Below are 18965 nucleotides of genomic sequence, written 5' to 3'. Positions count from 1 at the left end.
AGACTCTCTCCCCCTTCAAAGCCTCATTGAAGTCCCGTCTCCTCCAAGAGGCCTTCCCTGACTAAGCCCTCCTTTCCTCTTCTCCCACTCCCTTCTGCGTCGCCCTGACTCGCCCCGTTTGCTCGTTCATGAAAACACTGGGGGGATTTCACAAACGCAAAAAACTCTGCCAATATGGTTAACAGAACTTGAATTGGTTCTGAGCACATTCCAAAAAATACAGGAAACACGAGGTTCACTAATTAACATCCGCTCGGCCATTTTTGAGTATTGTTTGCGTGTACACCAAATGCTCTTCATTGTCTAAATAAATTATTAAGGAAATTCACAGATATAGACTGTGAGCCCACTGTTGGGTAGGGACTGTCTCTATACGTTGCCAACTTGTACTTCCAAGCGCTTAGTACAGTGCTCTGCCCACAGTAAGCGCTCAATAAATATGATTGATGATGATAATGATGATATTGCAATAGAGACAGTGCATATCTACTTAATTTTTTTAAAGGGAGAAATAGAACTTCAAAAAACCCCTCAATCAATCGATTGTATTTATTGAGCTCTTACTATATGCAGAGAACTGTGTTAATCAATCAATCAATCATATTTATTGAGCGCTTACTGCGTGCAGAGCAGTGTACTAAGCGCTTGGGAAGTACAAGTTGGCAACATATAGAGACAGTCCCTACCCAACAGTGGGCTCACAGTCTAAAAGGGGGAGACAAGTTAAGTTGAGTACTTGGGAGAGTAAAATACAATACAACCTTAAGTATCCTCTTAGAACAATGCTTTGCACATAGGAAGCGCTTAATAAATGCCATTATTATTATTATTATTATTATTATTATTATCTTCCCCTCTCAGCCCCACACCACACATGCCTAGAGCTGTCATTTATTTATTTCTATTAATGCCTATCTTTCCAGCTCTAGACTGTAAGCTTCTTGTCGGCAGGGAAGGTGTCTACTGCTGCATTGTACTCTCCCAAGCACTGAGCGCAGTAAGTGCTCAATAAGTAGGATGGAATGAATGAAGTTTAAGCTGCAAGGGAGAAGGAACAGCTTTTACCAGGATTTTCCAGTTCAGTCTTCTCACACATCATTATCTATTTAGTTGTGTCATCATCAATCGTATTTATTGAGCGCTTACTATGTGCAGAGCACTGTAGTAAGCGCTTAAGCGCTAAGTGTCTGTCCACCAGAGGAGAAACATGGAAAGTAGTCTGAGGTGTATAATTCTAAACCTTATTGTCCGCAAGGACGGCACAGTAGGGAATAGTCTGGTAAATATTGTCTCGTAGGGGGAAAAGTCAGTGGTTGTGTGGCCAAATAATAATAATAATGATGGCACTTGTCAAGCGCTTAAAGCACCGTTCTAAGCGCTGGGGAGGGGAAACAAGGTAATGAGGTTGTCCCATGTGGGGCTCACAGCCTTAAACCCCATTTTACAGATGAGGTAACTGAGGCTCAGAGAAGTTAAGTGACTTACCCAAGGTCACACAGCAGACATGTGGCGGAGCCGGGATTCGAACCTATGATCTCTGACTCCAAAGCCCGGGCTCTAAAGTGTAAAGCCAGGAGATCCCGGTTCTAATCCTGACTCTGCCAGTGGTGTTACCTTGGGCAAGCGATCCCTACCCCAGCACTTAATACCGTGCTTGCCACAGGGTAAATGCTTAACAAAAGCTATTAGAAGTCGTAGTAATAGAAATAACAAAAATAAACCTTCATGGCCTTCTCGTGGCCCTTCTGGCTGGTGAACTTGAGGTACTCCTCTGTGCCTCAGTTCCCTCATCTGTTAAATGGGGATGAAGACTCTGGGCCCCATATGGGACGGGGATTGTATCCAGCCCAATCACCTTGTATCTACCCCAGCGCTTAGTTTAGTGCCTGGCACATAGTAAGTGCTTAACAAATATAGTGAGTGCTTAACAGCACTTAGAACAGTGCTTTGCACATAGTAAGTGCTTAACAAATGCCAATTATTATTATTATTATTATTATTATTGTTATTATTAACAAATTCCCTTAAAAAGAGTGGTTTTTATTGAGCACTTGCCATGTGGAGATCACTGTACTGAACACTTGGGCGAGTACAATACAAACTCTCTCCCCTAAGCCAAAAAATAAATAATAGGCAGAGGACTCCTTGTATGGGTTCTAATCCCGACTCCGCCACTTGTCCGCTGTGTGACCTTGGGCAAGTCGCTTCACTTCTGAACCTCAGTTACCTCATCTGTAAAATGGGAAATGAAGACTGTGAGCCCCCCGTGGGACAACCTGATCACCTTGTAATCTCTCCAGCGCTTAGAACAGTGCTTTGCACATAGTAAGCGCTTAATAAATACCATCATTATTATCTGTAAAATGGGGGTGAAGACCGTGAGGCCCGCGGGGAACATGGACTGTGTCTAACCTGACTGCTCTGTGTCTTTCCTAGAGCTTAAAACGGTGCCTGGAACATAGTGAGAGCTTGTTATCAAATACTGTAATTATTATTATTATTATCATCGCTCATCCAGAACAATGCTTTTGGGTGTCCAGCAGGGGCCGGCATCTGTCCACTAATGCAGGCTCAGACACTCTTTTATTATTATTAATAATAATAATAATAATAATAATAATGGCATTTATTAAGCACTTACTATTTCCAAAGCACTTTTCTAAGCACTGGATCTTCAGGAGAAATTCCCATCTGCCTCCTCCTTGGCCCTGGGAAAAGGGAGAGAGGGCCTGGGGAGTTTACCCTTTGTGTTATGTTATTTATTGATATTAATGTCTGACTCCCCCTCCAGACTGAAAGCTCATTAATAATAAATGTGGTATTTGTTTAGCACCGTGTGCCATTCATTGTCATATTTATTGAGCGCTTACTGTGTGCAGAGCACTGTACTAAGTGCTTAGTGCTAGTCTGTGAGCCCGTTGTTGGGTAGGGACTGTCTCTATATGTTCATTCATTCATTCATTCAATCATATTTATTGAGCATTTATTGTGTGCAGAGCACTGTACTAAGCACTTGGAGTTAGTTGGCAACATATAGAGACGGTCCCTACCCAACAGCGGGCTCAGAGTCTAGAAGATAATAATGGCATTTATTAAGCGCGTGCAAAGCACTGTTCTAAGCGCTGGGGAGGTTACAAGGTGATCAGGTTGTCCCACGGGGGGCTCACAGTCTTAATCCCCATTTTACAGATGAGGAAACTGAGGCCCAGGGAAGTGAAGTGACTTGCCCAAAGTCACCCAGCTGACAATTGGCAGAGCTGGGATTTGAACCCATGACCTCTCACTCCAAAGCCCGGGCTCTTTCCACTGAGCCACGCTGCTTCTCTTCGAAGGCTTCGAAGGAGGGGGATTTGTTGGGTTTGAGGAGGAAAGGCATTACATCCCCAGTGCCAGAACTTTCTTTTGTCAGGTCAGTGTCCTTGGGCAGGCTAAAAAGCCGCTTCAGTGGCTGCCAGTCAACCTACGCATCAAGCGAAAACTCCTCACCCTGGGCTTCAAGGCTGTCCATCCCCTCGCCCCTTCCTACCTCACCTCCCTTCTCTCCTTCTCCAGCCCAGCCCGCACCCTCCGCTCCTCTGCCACCACTAACCTCCTCACCGGGCCTCGTTCTCGCCCGTCCCACCATCGACCCCCGGCCCACGTCCTCCCCCTGGCCCGGAATTCCCTACCTCCCCACATCCACATCTCTTCCTCCCTTCAAAGCCCTACTGAGCGCTCACCTCCTCCAGGAGGCCTTCCCACACTTAGCCCCCTTTTTCCTCTCCTCCTCCCCATCCCCCCTGCCCTACCTCCTTCCCCTCCCCACAGCACCTGTGTATATAATTTGTACAGATTTATCACTTTATTTATTTTACTTGTACATACTTACCATTTATTTTGTTAATGATGTGCATATAGCTTTTTCTGATGACACCTGTCCACATGTTTTGTTTTGTTGTCTGTCTCCGCCTTCTAGACCATGAGCCGGTTGTTGGGTAGGGACCGTCTCTATATGTTGCCGACTTGTACTTCCCAAGCGCTTAGTACAGTGCTCGGCACACAGAAAGCGCTCAATAAATACGATTGAATGAATGAATGCTTCTCTGTCCCACTGCTCTCTAGACTGTCAGCTCGTTGTGGTCAGGGAATGTGTCTGTGTATTGCTCTGTTGTCCTCTCCCAAGCGCTTAGTACAGTGCTCTGCCCACAGTAAGCAGTTAATAAATACGATTGAATGAACAAACCCTGGCCCTAATGACTCTCCGACTCCCCCTTCCTCTTCTCATTTATCCCTTATTCCTGTCCAACTTGTACTTCCCAAGCGCTTAGTACTGTGCTCTGCACACAGTAAGCGCTCAATACATACGATTGATTGATTGATTGATTGTTCCACCCAAGCTCAGACCAGGGATCTATCGTCTCTGAGCCAATCTGAACATTTCGAGTCAGTTGCCCAGAAGGAGAAGTCCCACCTACTTCCACAGATGACCTAGTGACAGCATCTTAGAATCAATCCACCAATCGGTGCTATCTATTGACCGCTTTCTGTGTGCAGAGCACTGTACTAAGCGCTTGGAAAGTCCAGTTCAGCAACAGAGACAATCCGTACCCAACAACGGGCTCACGGTCTGCGCGCAGTAAGCGCTCAGTAAATACGATTGAATGAATGAATGAACCGAGCACTTGGAAGAGTATAATAGAGCAGAGTTGGTAGACGCGTTCCCTGTCCACCAGAAACTTACAGTCCAAAGGGGGAGACTGACATTAATTGGTCAATGGCATTTATTGAGCGCTTACTGTGTGCTGAACAGTGTATTAAGCGCTTGGGAGAGTCCACTACAACAGTTCCCTGCCCACAAGCCCCGCCAATGGTCAGCTGGGGGACTTTGGGCGAGTCACTTCACTTCTCTGGGCCTCAGTTCCCTCATCTGGAAAATGGGGATGAAGACTGTGAGCCCCACATGGGACGACCTGATTACCTTGGAACCTCCCCAGCGCTTAGAACAGTGCTTTGCACATAGTAAGCGCTTAATAAATGCCATTATTATTATTATTATTACAAGGAGCTTACAGTCTAGAAGGGGAGATGGAAGGAGCAATCCTATGGAAACACAGGCCAGAGTCCAGACAACTTTCCCTCCCCCATCCTCCCCGGCCCAATTGGATTTCCTCATTTGAACCGCCCTTCTAAAAGTCGCTCCAAGAAGTGCACTGTGGGTCAACTTAAAAGCCGGACTCCCTTGGAGAGTTTCTCAGAAGTCACGTCCCCTGACAGAATCCTGGTAGAGAAGTGGAGTCTTTCAAAATAAATTAGGGAGGCTTTCTGGTAAAAGCAGACCTCACAGCCTTCGGGACAAGAGGAAACTCACATCAGCAGTTGTGGAGTAAGAACTTCCGTAGAGCTGGGTTTCTCTTTGCCCATTTCTTCTCCTTGAGGTGTAGCCCCCTACCCCCCCTCTCCTTTACTGGAGTATACCGATCCCGTTTTCCTGCTCTCTTCCAGTGAACGTCCGGCGGATAAATCCTCGCCTTTCCCGGAACACCTGAAAACCAGAGGAAATCTGCCCATGGATTTTCTGGGTATTGAACAACAATAACAGTTCAGATGGGCTCCATTCTAATGCCGTGGCAAACGCAGAAATGGAATCTCCCCTCAGGGAGGGCACAAGGGTTATTACCGGATCCACAGTCCCCCAGTCTGATATGGCTTTTGTTTTTTTTTGACCTTAGATTGAAACAATGAAATCCCAAGAAAAGAATGAGGCCCACTTCCAGGAATTGAGTCACAAGCTATGCCGAACGGATTGAAGCTGTTTGTAGCCTAGTGGAGCGAGACCAGGCTTGGGAGTCAGAAGGACCTGGGTTCTAATCCTGGCTCTGCCACTTGTCGGCTGTGTGACCTTGGGCAAGCTAGAAAAAAGGTTCACTTCTCTGGGCCTCCGTGTCCTCAGTTGCCAAATGGGGATTTGATGCCTGTTCACCTTCCTACTTAGACTGGGAGCCCCATATGGGACAGGGAGTGTGTCTGACCTAAATCACTTGTATCTGCCACAGCATTAGAACAGTGTTTGACACATAGTAAGGGCGTAACAAATACCATTTAAAAAAGGAAAAGACAAAAGCCTGGTTTGTTTAAAAGTTTATGAAGGAGACTGTCCCAACTCACCTTGTCTGCACAAATGACGGGGAGAAGCAGAAAGGATGTGAACGAGCAAATCAACTTAGAGACCAGCGATTGTTTTTTGGGGTTTTTTTAGTGATATTTGTTGAGCAGTTACCTAGGTGTCAGGCACTGTACTAAGCGCTGGGGTAGATACAAGCTAATCAGGTTGGACACATTCCCTGTCCCACGTGGGGCTCACAGTCTTCATCCCCATTTTCCAGATGAGGTAGAACATCCTCTAAATGATCAGCTAGTTATGGGCAGGGAATGTGTCTGCTAGATCTGTTGTAGTGGGCTCTCCCAAGCGCTTAATACAGTGCTCTGCACTTAGTGCTCAATAAGATACCATTCATTCATTCAATCGTATTTATTGAGCGCTTACTGTTCGCAGAGCACTGTACTAAGCGCTTGGGACGTATAAGTCGGCGACCTATAGAGACGGTCCCTACCCAACAACGGGCTCACAGTCTAGAAGGGGGAGACAGACAACAAAACAAAACGTGGAGACAGGTGTCAGAGTCGTCAGAACACATAGAATTAAAGCTAAATGCACATCCTTAACAAAATAAATAGAATAGTAAATATGTACAAGTAAAATAGAGTAATAAATCTGTACAAATATATATACAAGTGCTGCGGGGAGGGGAAGGAAGTAGGGCAGGGGTGGTGGGGAGGAGGAGAGGAGAAAGGGGGCTCAGTCTGGGAAGGCTTCCTGGAGGAGGTGAGCTCTCAGGAGGACTTTGATCGATAGATTGATTGATAAGGTCACTGAGGCTCAATCAAGGGAAGTGATTTTCCCAAGTTCGCACAGCAGACAGGTGTTAGAACCGTGATTAGAACCCAGGTCCTTCTGTCTCCCGGCCCGGGCTCTACCCATTAAGACACGCTGTTTCACTGAGGGGAGGAGCCGAGATTAGAACCCAGCTCCTTCTGGCCCCCAGCCCGGGCTCTATCCACTAGGCCATCCTTCCCCCCTGCCTCATTAGCCACGGCACTTACATACATACCTGTAATTTATTTAGTTTTTTTGACGCCTGTCTCCCCACACCAGACTGTACGCTCATGGTGGGCAGGGAATGTGTCCATTTATTGTTGTATTGTCCTCTCCCAAATGCCTAATACAGTGCTCTGCACATGATAAACACTCAATAAATACAATTGAATGCTAAACTGTAAGCTCCTTGAGGGCAGGGAATAGGTCTTCATTCATTCATTTTCATTCATTTAGACTGTGAGCCCAATGTTGGGTAGGGACTGTCTCTATATGTTGCCAATTTGTACTTCCCAAGCGCTTAGAACAGTGCTCTGCACATAGTAAGCGCTCAATAAATATGATTGATTGATTCATTTGTATTTATTGAGTGCTTACTGTGTGCACAGCACTGTGCTAAGCACCACGTCTGCTGCATTGGAATCTCCCAAGGAATAAGTACAGTGCTCTGCATACAGAAAGAGGTTTATTTCTGTCTGCATTAGAAAACAGTGTGGCCTAAAGGAAAGAGGCACGAACCAGAGAGTCAAAGGACTTGGGTTCTAATCCCGGCTCCGCCACTTCTCTGCTGGGTGAATTTGGGCAAGTCATTTCAATTTCCTGATTCCGTTCCCCCTCTGCGAAATGGGGATTCAATCCCTGTTCTCCCTCCTAGTTAGAATGTGAGCCCTGTGTAGGACTGGGGCTTGTGTTGGATGCTTTGTGAACCAGCTTCTTTCTTACCAAAAACTTGAAAAATATTTTGTTATTCGTCTTGGAGTTTGAGGCAAGGTTCTCTGCAGACCTCCTTAATTTATTCTTTTGCCCTCAACTGTCACTGTTTTCCATTTGGAAGAACTTTCCCGTATTTAACGATGGATTTTCCTTCTGTAGACCTCTTTTTCCTGGCCATTGATTGTTAATAATAATAATAATGGTATTTGTTAAGCAGCGTGGCTCAATGGAAAGAGCCGGGGCTTGGGAGTCAGAGGTCATGGGTTCAGATCCCGGCTCTGCCAATTGTCAGCTGTGTGACCTTGGGCAAGTCACTTAACCTCTCTGAGCCTCAGTTCCCTCATCTGGAAAATGGGGATTAAGACTGTGAGCCCCACGTGGGACAACTTGATCACCTTGTATACCTCACTTAGAAGAGTGCTTTGCACATAGTAAGCGCTTAACAAATGCCATCATTATTATTATTGTATCCCCCCCAGCGCTTAGAACAGTACTTTGCACATAGTAAGCGCTTTACAAATGCCATCATAATAATTATTATTAAGCACTGTTCTAACCTCTGGGGTAGATAGAGGCTAATCAGGTTGGACACAGTCTCTGTCCCACATGGAACCCACAGTCTTAATCCTCATTTTACATATGAGAGAAGTGAAGTGACTTGCCCAAAGTCGCACAGCAAGCAGTTGGCAATGCCAAGATTAATTGAAATTCCTTGTATGTTATTTTGTTCTCCAGGAATGAAACAATAATTTCTTCCAACAACGCAGAGTGGCCTATCCAGACGTACTGTTGGCAGTTTTCTCACCACAAAGGTAAGAGTCACTATGGTATTTGTTAAGCGCTTACTATGCGCCAAGCACTGTCCTAAGCGCTGAGGTAGGAACAAGCTAATCAGATCATCATCAATCGTCATCAATCGTATTTATTGAGCGCCTACTGTGTGCAGAGCACTGTACTAAGCGCTTGGGAAGTACAAGTTGGCAACATCAGACCAGATGAACCAGATCAGACCCGGTTCCTGTCCCACACGGGGCTCACAGAGTGAACGGAAATTGAATTCCCATTTTTCAGATGAGGAAACTGAGGCATGGAGAAATGAAGGGCGTCACCAAAGGTCACGGAGCCGGGATTAAAAGCCAGGTCCGCTGACTCCTAGGCTTGGGCTCTATCCACTGGGCCACACTGCTGCTCCAGCGCGGTTATCTGCTGGCGAGAATCAAAGTCTTTCCATTCGACTCGACTTGCACAAACGGTGGCCCGATTTAAAACCTGATAAATAGATGTTTCCCCATAACTGTGGCCCGTTGGACTGATTTGGCAACGGTTTTATCTTTGACCATTTCTCTGGGCACCGTGTGATAATGAAGGATGTTAATCTTGTTTGTGAAAACGGAGGTACGGTTGTTTTGCCGTATTTTCTTCTCACGTCATTCATTCATTCATTCAATCGTATTTATTGAGCGCTTACTGTGTGCAGAGCACTGGACTAAGCGCTTGGGAAGTACAAGTTGGCAGCATATAGAGACGGTCCCTACCCAACAGTGGGCTCGCAGTCTAGAAGGGGGAGAGTGCTACAAGTTTGTGAGGAATTCTTAGGAATTCTTGTGAGGAATTCTTAGTGCTACAAGTTTGTGAGGAATTCCGTGTTTGAGGCAAGGAGGTCCCTTCTCGCTGGTAGCCACAAAGCTCCTGTTAGTGGCCACAAATGCTCCCTTTCAGCCCCCCTCAGCCGGCCTGGGAGTCAATCAATCAATCAATCAATCGTATGTATTGAGCGCTTACTGTGTGCAGAGCACTGTACTAAGCACTTGGGAAGTACAAGTTGGCAACATATAGAGACGGTCCCTACCCAACAGTGGGCTCACAGTCTAGAAGGGGGAGACAGAGAACAAAACAGAACATATTAACAAAATAAAATAAATAGAATAGATATGGACAAGTAAAATAATAGGAGTCAGAGGACGTGGGTTCAAATGCCGCCGCTCCTCTGCTGTGTGACCTCAGGCAAGTCACTTAACTTTTCCATGCCTCATCCGCAAAATGGGGATTTGATATCTAATAATAGTAATTGCTCAGCTCTTACTAAGTGCCAAGCTCTGAACTAAGCACTGGAGTAGATACAAGTTAAGTCGTATTTATTGAGCGCTTACCGTGCACAGAGCACTGCACTAAGCAGTTGGGAGGGTACGATATAACATTCTAGAGTCTGTAGACACATTCCCCGCCCATGACAGGTTGGACAGAGACCCTGTCAATCAATCAATCAATCGTATTTATTGAGCGCTTACTGTGTGCAGAGCACTGTACTAAGCGCTTGGGAAGTACACGACATGGAGCTCACAGTCTAAGCAGGAGAGAGGATGGGTTTTGAATCCCCATTTGGCAGATGAGGGAACGGAGGCACAGAGAAGTGAAGTAACTTTCCCCAGGTGGCACAGCAGGTGAGTGCCAGAGCTAGGATTAGAACCCAGATCCTGTCGCTCCCAGGCCCAGGCTCTTTCCACTAGACCACACTGCTTCTCAATCCCCGTTCTCCCTCCTGCTTAGACTGTGAGCCCACTGTTGGGTAGGGACTGTCTCTACATGTTGCCAATTTGTACTTCCCAAGCGCTTAGTACAGTGCTCTGCACATAGTAAGCGCTCAATAAATACGATTGATGATGATGTATTAAGCGCTTACTATGTGCAAAGTACACTGTTCTAAGCGCCGGGGTGGTTACAAGGTGATCAGGTTCATCACCATCATCATCAATCGTATTTATTGAGAGCTTACTGTGTGCAGAGCACCGTACTAAGCGCTGGGGAAGTACAAATTGGCAACATATAGAGACAGTCCCTCCCCAACGGTGGGCTCCCTGTCTTAATCCCCATTTTCCAGATGAGGCCCAGAGAAGGGAAGTGACCCGCCCAAAGTCACCCAGCTGACGATCGGCGGAGCCGGGATTTGAACCCGTGACCCCTGACTCCAAAGCCCGGGCTCTTTCCGCTGAGCCACGCCGCTTCTACTGAGCCCGCGCTTGGGAGAGAACAGGAGAATTGGACAAGTTCCCGGCTCGTAATTAGATGAACGGTGTAGAGGGACTGTAGATTTCTATTTTTGAGACGTCGCGTTGATGGCATTCGATTGCGAAAGGAAGGGCTCATCTTGGGCAGCAAAACAGAAGGGAAACCTTTCACAATTTCCTCCGTTCTTAATTTTGGGGCCCCAAGCGAACGTGCCCGCAAAACCCTCTCACTTCTCTCCCAGAGCGTTTGCGCAACGCTTAGGTCAACCCCGCGACCCCCGGGAAAAGGAGGTTCAGTCGTCTGATTTTGCCGGCCGACCAGTGTTCAACTGGTTCGGCCCCTGGCCAGAACTGGGGTCAAGCAAGGGAAGGACCTGGGTTCTAATCCCGGCTCTGCCCCTTGTAATAATCATCATCATCATCATCATCAATCGTATTTATTGAGCGCTTACTATGTGCAGAGCACTGGACTAAGCGCTTGGGAAGTACAAATTGGCAACGTATAGAGACAGTCCCTACCCAACAGTGGGCTCACAGTCTAAAAGGGGGAGACAGAGAACAAAACCAAACATGCTAACAAAATAAAATAAATAGAATAGATATCATCATCATCATCAATCGTATTTATTGAGCGCTTACTATGTGCAGAGCACTGGACTAAGCGCTTGGGAAGTACAAATTGGCAGCATATAGAGACAGTCCCTACCCAACAGTGGGCTCACAGTCTAAAAGGGGGAGACAGAGAACAAAACCAAACATGCTAACAAAATAAAATAAATAGAATAGATATGTATAAATAAATTAAATAAATAAATAAATAGAGTAAAAAAATATGTACAAACATATATACAGGTGCTGTGGGGAAGGGAGGGAGGTAAGATGGGGGGATGGAGAGGGAGAAGAGGGGGAGAGGAAGGAAGGGGAAGAGGAAGGAATATATTATTATTATTATAATAATAATAATGGTATTCTGTTAAGCGCTTGCTATGCACCAGGCACTGTCCTAAGCGCTGGGGAGGTTACAAGCAAATCAAGTTGTCCCACTTGGGGCTCACAGTCCCCATCCCCCTTATCATCATCATCATCATCGTCAATCGTATTTATTAATAATAATAATGATGGCATTGGTTAAGCGCTTACTACGTGCAGAGCGCTGTTCCAAGCGCTGGGGGGGATGCAAGGTGATCAGGTTGTCCCACGTGGGGCTCACAGTCTTCATCCCCATTTTCCAGATGAGGTCACTGAGGCTCAGAGAAGTGAAGTGACTTGCCCACGGTCACACAGCAGACATGCGGCAGAGCTGGGATTCGAACCCATGACCTCTGACTCCAAAGCCCGGGCTCTTTCCACTGAGCCACGCTGCTTCTCTTAATCAAATACCTTTGATTGTTGGATTAATCGATTAATTGATTGATGGATTGTGAGCTCAGTGTGGTCAGGGAAGGTGTCTCTTAACTCTGTTCTATTTTACCCTCCCGGGCACTTAGTACAGTGCTCTGCACACCGTAAGTGCTCAATAAATACCTTTGAGCGATGGATTAATAATAATAATAATGATGGCATTTACTAAGCGCTTACTATGTGCAAAGCACTGTTCTAAGCGCTGGGGGGGGGGATACAAGGTGATCAAGGTGTCCCCCGTGGGGCTCACAGTCTTCATCCCCATTTTACAGATAGGGGAACTGAGGCGCTAAGAATTTAAGTGACTTGCCCAAGGTCACACAGCAGACATGTGGTGGAGTCAGGATTCGAACCCATGACCTCTGACTCCCAAGCCCGGGCTCTTGCCACTGAGCCACGCTGCTTCTCAATTAATGTCTGTCTCCTCTTATAGACTTTCAGCTCCTCGTGGGCAGGGAACGTTGCCAATCCTGTTGTAGTGTACTCTCCCAAGCGCTTAGTACAGTGCTCTGCACACCGTAAGTGCTCAATAAATACCACTGATTGATTATGGAGAACAATGTGGGTAGTACTGGGGAGAGAAGGTCACCTATGACTGCGTGAGTCACTTTTTATCCTTCCACTTCTTCCTCTTTCCTATTCCGACCCCTCCCTGATCTATTATTTCACCTTCCTCTTTCCGATCTCTAATAGAAAAGCAGTGTGGCCTAGTGGATAGTCAATCATTCATTCATTCACTCAGTTGTACTTATTGAGCGCTTCCTGTGTGCAGAGCACTGTACTGAGCGCTTGGGAAGTACAAATCGGCAACATACAGAGACGGTCCCTACCCAACAACGGGCTCACAGTCTAGAAGGGGGAGACAGACAACGCAACAAAACATGTCAAGACCATCAAAATAAATAGAATTACAGCTATTATTGAGCTGGCTCTGCTGCTTGTTTGCTGTGTGACCTTAGGCAAGTCACTTCACTTCCCTGGGCCTCCGTTCCCTCATCTGGGAAATGGGGATTGAAGATTGTGAGCTCCCCGTGGGACAGGGGCTGGGTCCAACATGATTAGCTTTCATAATACTAATAATAATAATAATGATGGCATTTATTAAGCGCTTACTATGTGCAAAGCACTGTTCTAAGCGCTAGGGAGTTTACAACGTGATCAAGTTGTCCCACAGGGGGCTCATAGTCTTAATCCCCATTTTACAGGTGAGGGAACCGAGGCACAGAGAAGTTTCATCTACCCACAGTGTTTAGTACAGTGCCTGGAACGTAGTAAGTCAGATACCATAAAAAATAAATAAATCCCTCATTCTCCGCCCCAGAGATTCCTCGCTTCCCACCCATTTCCACCAGAAATCTGATTCATTCGTTCGTTCAGTCGTATTTACTGAGCTCCTACTGTGTGCATAGCACTGTACTAAGCTCTAGGGAGAGTACAATATGACAACAGATACATTCCTGCCCGCAACGAGCTCACAGTCTAGAGGAAGATCTGATAACTTGACACGGAAGAATTTTGCCATCTACTAATTGTGCTACTTATTTAGGGTTTGCTCTGTGCTAAGCACCGCACTGTGCACTTGGATGGATACAAGATAACCAGGTCGGACTCAGTTTCTGCCCCATCATCATCAATTGTATTTACTGAGCGCTTACTGTGTGCAGAGCACTGTACTAAGCGCTTGGGAAGTACAAGTTGGCAACATATAGAGACAGTCCCTACCCAACAGTGGGCTCACAGTCTAAAAGGGGGAGACAGAGAACAAAACCAAGCATACTAACAAAATAAAATAAATAGAATAGATATGTACAAGTAAAATAAATAAATAAATAGAGTAATAAATCTGTACAAACATATATACATATCTACAGGTGCTGTGGGGAAGGGAAGGAGGTAAAATGGGGGGGATGGAGAGGGGGACGAGGGGGAGAGGAAGGAAGGGGCTCAGTCTGGGAAGGCCTACACGGGGCTCACGGTCTACAGAGGAGGGAGAACGAGAAGCAGCTTGGCCTAGTGGCTCGAACCCGGGCCTTGGAGTTGGAAGGACCTGGGTTCGAATCCTGCATCTGCCACTTGTCTGCTCTGTGACCTCGGCCAAGTCGCTTCCCTTCTCGGGACCACAGTTTCCTCATCTATAAAACGGGGTTAAGAATGTGCGCCCCGTTTGGGACAGGGAAGGTGTCCGACCTGATTATCTTGTATCTATCCCAGCGCTCAGAGCAGTGTCGGGCACATTCAGTCATTCAATCGTATTTATTGAGCGCTTACTGTGTGCAGAGCACTGTACTAAGCGCTTGGGAAGTCCAAGTTGGCAACATATAGAGACGGTCCCTACCCAACAGTGGGCTCACAGTCTAGAAGGGGGAGACAGACAACAAAACAAAACATGTGGACGGGTGTCAAGTCATCAGAACAAACAGAATTAAAGCTAAATGCACATCATTAACACAATAAATATGTACAAGGAAAATAGAGTAATAAGAACAGTGCTTTGCACATAGTAAGCCCTTAATAAATGCCATTATAAAAAAAACTGTACAAATATATATACAGGTGCTGTGGGCAGGGGAAGGAGATAGGGCTTGTACTTCCCAAGCGCTTAGTACAGTGCTCTGCACACAGTAAGTGCTCAATAAATATGATTGAATGAATGAATAGGGCTAGGAGGAGAGGAAAAAGGGGGCTCCATCTGGAATAAGGGGATGAGACGAGTCCCCATTTTACAGATGCGGAAACTGAGGCCGGAAGAGGAGAAGTGACTTGGTCAAGGTTACCAGCAGACAAGTGGCTGAGGCGGGATTAGAACCCAGATCCTCCCGACTCGGGCCACTTCTCGTCTGAGGTGAGCGTGAAGTGAGCTTGGGCGGGGGGGGGGCATCTTAAACATGGAGAAGCCATGGTAGTAAGCGCTCAATAAATACGATTGATGGTGATGATGATGATGATGATGGTGGTCCGTGAACCCCAAACCGACTCTAATCCTGCTCCTCCGGGGCAGCTGGAAGGTCGTGAGGATGCCCAGAGAGTGAAAGGGGAACTTTCTGGGTTATTTTTTATTTCTTCCCTGCTCATGAACCATACCAGAGGTCTTCCTATCCGCCTGCCACGCCCTTCACTCTACTCACGAGCAGAAAAGCCAGAAATCCCTATTCAGACGAGTAATCCATCAATCACTCAGGGTTATTTACTGAGCGCTTCCTGTGTGCCGAGCTCGGTAATAAGCGCGTCTGCTCATGAGGGCCTTCACTCTGCTCCCAAGCAGACGGGCCAGAAATCCCAATTCAGGCGAGTAATCGATCAATCAATCAATCGTATTTATTGAGCGCTTACTGTGTGCAGAGCACTGTACTAAGCGCTTGGGAAGTCCAAGTTGGCAACGTATAGAGACAGTCCCTACCCAACAGTGGGCTCACAGTCTAAAAGGGGAGACAGAGGACAAAACCAAACATACAACAAAATAAAATAAATAGAATAGATATGTACAGGTAAAATAAATAAATAAATAGAGTAATAAATATGTTCAAACATATATACATATATACAGGTGCTGTGGCGATTAATCGATACATCAGAGGTATTTATTGAGCGCTTACTGTGTGCAGAGCACTGCACTAAGCGCGTCTGCTCAGCAGGGCCAACGCCCTTCACTCTGCTCACAAGCAGACGGGCCAGAAATCCTAATTCAGGTGAGTAATCGACTAATTGATACATCAGAGGTATTTATTGAGCGCTTACTGTGTGCAGAGCACTGCACTAAGCGTGTCTGCTCATGAGGGCCAACGCCCTTCATCATCATCATCATCATCAATCGTATTTATTGAGCGCTTACTATGTGCAGAGCACTGTACTAAGCGCTTGGGAAGTACAAATTGGCAACATCTAGAGACAGTCCCTACCCAACAGTGGGCTCACAGTCTAAAAGGGGGAGACAGAGAACAAAACCAAACATACTAACAAAATAAAATAAATAGAATAGAAATGTAAATAAATAAATAAATAAATAAATAGATAGATAGATAGATATGTAAATAAATAGAATAGATATGTTCACTCTGCTCACAAGCAGATGGGCCAGAAATCCCCATTCAGGCGAGTAATCGATTAATCGATACATCAGAGGTATTTATTGAGCGCTTACTGTGTGCAGAGCTCTGCACTAAGCGCGTCTGCTCAGCAGGGCCAACGCCCTTCACTCTGCTCACAAGCAGACGGGCCAGAAATCCCAATTCAGGTGAGTAATTGATTAATCGATACATCAGAGGTATTTATTGAGCGCTTACTGTGTGCAGAGCACTGCACTAAGCGCGTCTGCTCTGCAGGGCCAACGCCCTTCACTCTGCTCACAAGCAGACGGGCCAGAAATCCCAATTCAGGTGAGTAATCGATCCCTCAGTCAATCAATGGTATTTACCGAGTGCTTACTATCTGCAGAGCACTGTATTAAGCACTTGGGAGAGGACTATGTATCAGACACATTCCTTGGCCGCAAGAAATCGTGGCATTTGCTAAACACCGGCACCGGATTGAGCACAAGGGTAGACGGAAGCCAGTCAGGTGGGACACAGTCCCTGTCATCATCAATCGTATTTATTGAGCGCTTACTATGTGCAGAGCACTGTACTAAGCGCTTGGGAAGTACAAACTGGCAACATATAGAGACAGTCCCTACCCAACAGTGGGCTCACAGTCTAAAAGGGGGAGACAGAGAACAAAACCAAACATGCTAACAAAATAAAATAAATAGAATAGATATGTACAAGGAAAATAAATAAATAAATAAATAGAGTAATAAATATGTACAAGCAAATATACATGTCCCGCATGGAGCTCCCATTCTTCATCCCCGTTTTACAGATGAGGCAACTGAGGCATAGAGAAGCGAAGTGACCCGCCCAAGACCTCACAGCAGACAAGTGGTGGAGCTAGGATTAGAACCTAGATCCTTTCTAGACTGTGAGCCCACTGTTGGGTAGGGACCGTCTCTATACGTTGCCAACTTGTCCTTCCTAAGCGCTTAGTACAGTGCTCTGCACACAGTAAGCGCTCAATAAATACGATTGATTGATTGATTGATTGATTTCTACCCAGGCCTGGACGCTATCCACTAGGCCACGCTGCTTCCCGCTTGGCTGTCGTGTCACCTTGGGCACATTCATTCATTCATTCATTCATTCATTCATTCAATCGTATTTATTGAGCGCTTACTGTGTGCAGAGCACTGGACTAAGCGCTTGGGAAGTCCAAGTTGGCAACATATAGAGACGGTCCCTACCCAACAGTGGGCCCACAGTCTAGAATCTATGTTGCCAACTTGTACTTCCCACGCACTTATTACAGTGCTCTGCACACAGTAAGCGCTCAATAAATACGATTGAATGAATGAATGAATGAATAAGTACGATTGAATGAATGAATGAAAATCATTTAACTGAACTTAATCACTTTACCTCTCTGTACTTCCGTTCAAAGCCCTACTGAGAGCTCACCTCCTCCAGCAGGCCTTCCCAGACTGAGCCCCCTTTTTCCTCTTCTCCTCCCCACCCCCCCGCCCTACCTCCTTCCCCTCCCCACAGCACTTGGATATATTTGTACAGATTTATTATTCTATTTATTTTACTTGTACATATTTACCATTTATTTTGTTAATGATGTGCATATAGCTTTATTTCTATTTGTTCTGATGACTTTGACACCCGTCTACATGTTTTGTTTTGTTGTCTGTCTCCCCCTTCTAGACCGTGAGCCCATCGTCGGGTAGGGACCGTCTCTATAGGTTGCCGACTTGTACTTCCCAAGCGCTTAGTACAGTGCTCTGCACACAGTAAGCGCTCAATAAAGACGATTGAATGAATGAATGAATGAATCTGGGGGAAATGGGGAATAAGACTGTGGACCCCACAAGGGAAAGGGACTACTTGTAGAGACATATAGAGACAGTCCCTACCCAACAGTGGGCACACAGTCTAAAAGATCACCTTGTAACCTCCCCAGCGCTTAGAACAGCGCTTTGGCACGTAGTAAGCGCTTAACAAATACCATTAAAGAAGAAAAAATTTGCAACAGAGTTGGTAGACAAATTCCCTGCTCACAGAGAGCCCAGTAGGAATACAGAGGCAGGTAGGGTTCTTAGAGTGGCAAAATCATCCTAAATGTTCCTTTCATCTCTATCCACCACTGGCATAAAGCTCCCCTCAGGGCATATCAATGATGATTTTCAAGCGAGAGCCAGAGGCGTCACCCAAGCTCACCCAGCAGGCACGTGGCGGAGCCGGAATTAGAACCCACTCTGTTTCCCTAAAGCGGATCATCATCATCATCAATCGTATTTATTGAGCACTTACTATGTGCAGAGCACGATTCCTGAAGCTGGAAGCATTCCTGAAAATGGTGGGTCATCTTAGAACTAAACACATATAAAGGCATTTTAAGTCTTTAAATCTACAATACCGCAATACCCAAGTGCATGTAAATGGCTTAAAATGGAGAATTAAAATGGATCTATTTCAGTCATCATCATCATCATCATCAATCGTATTTATTGAGCGCTTACTATGTGCAGAGCACTGTACTAAGCGCTTGGGAAGTACAAATTGGCAACATCTAGGGACAGTCCCTACCCAACAGTGGGCTCACAGTCTAAAAGGGGGAGATGGAGAACAAAACCAAACATACTAACAAAATAAAATAAATAGAATAGATATGGACAGGTAAAA

Source organism: Tachyglossus aculeatus, chromosome 15 (genome assembly GCF_015852505.1).
Source record: "Tachyglossus aculeatus isolate mTacAcu1 chromosome 15, mTacAcu1.pri, whole genome shotgun sequence".
In the NCBI taxonomy this organism is placed as follows: Eukaryota; Metazoa; Chordata; class Mammalia; order Monotremata; family Tachyglossidae; genus Tachyglossus; species Tachyglossus aculeatus.
The sequence above is the reverse complement of the archived record's forward strand: the minus strand, read 5'-3'. Positions refer to the sequence as shown.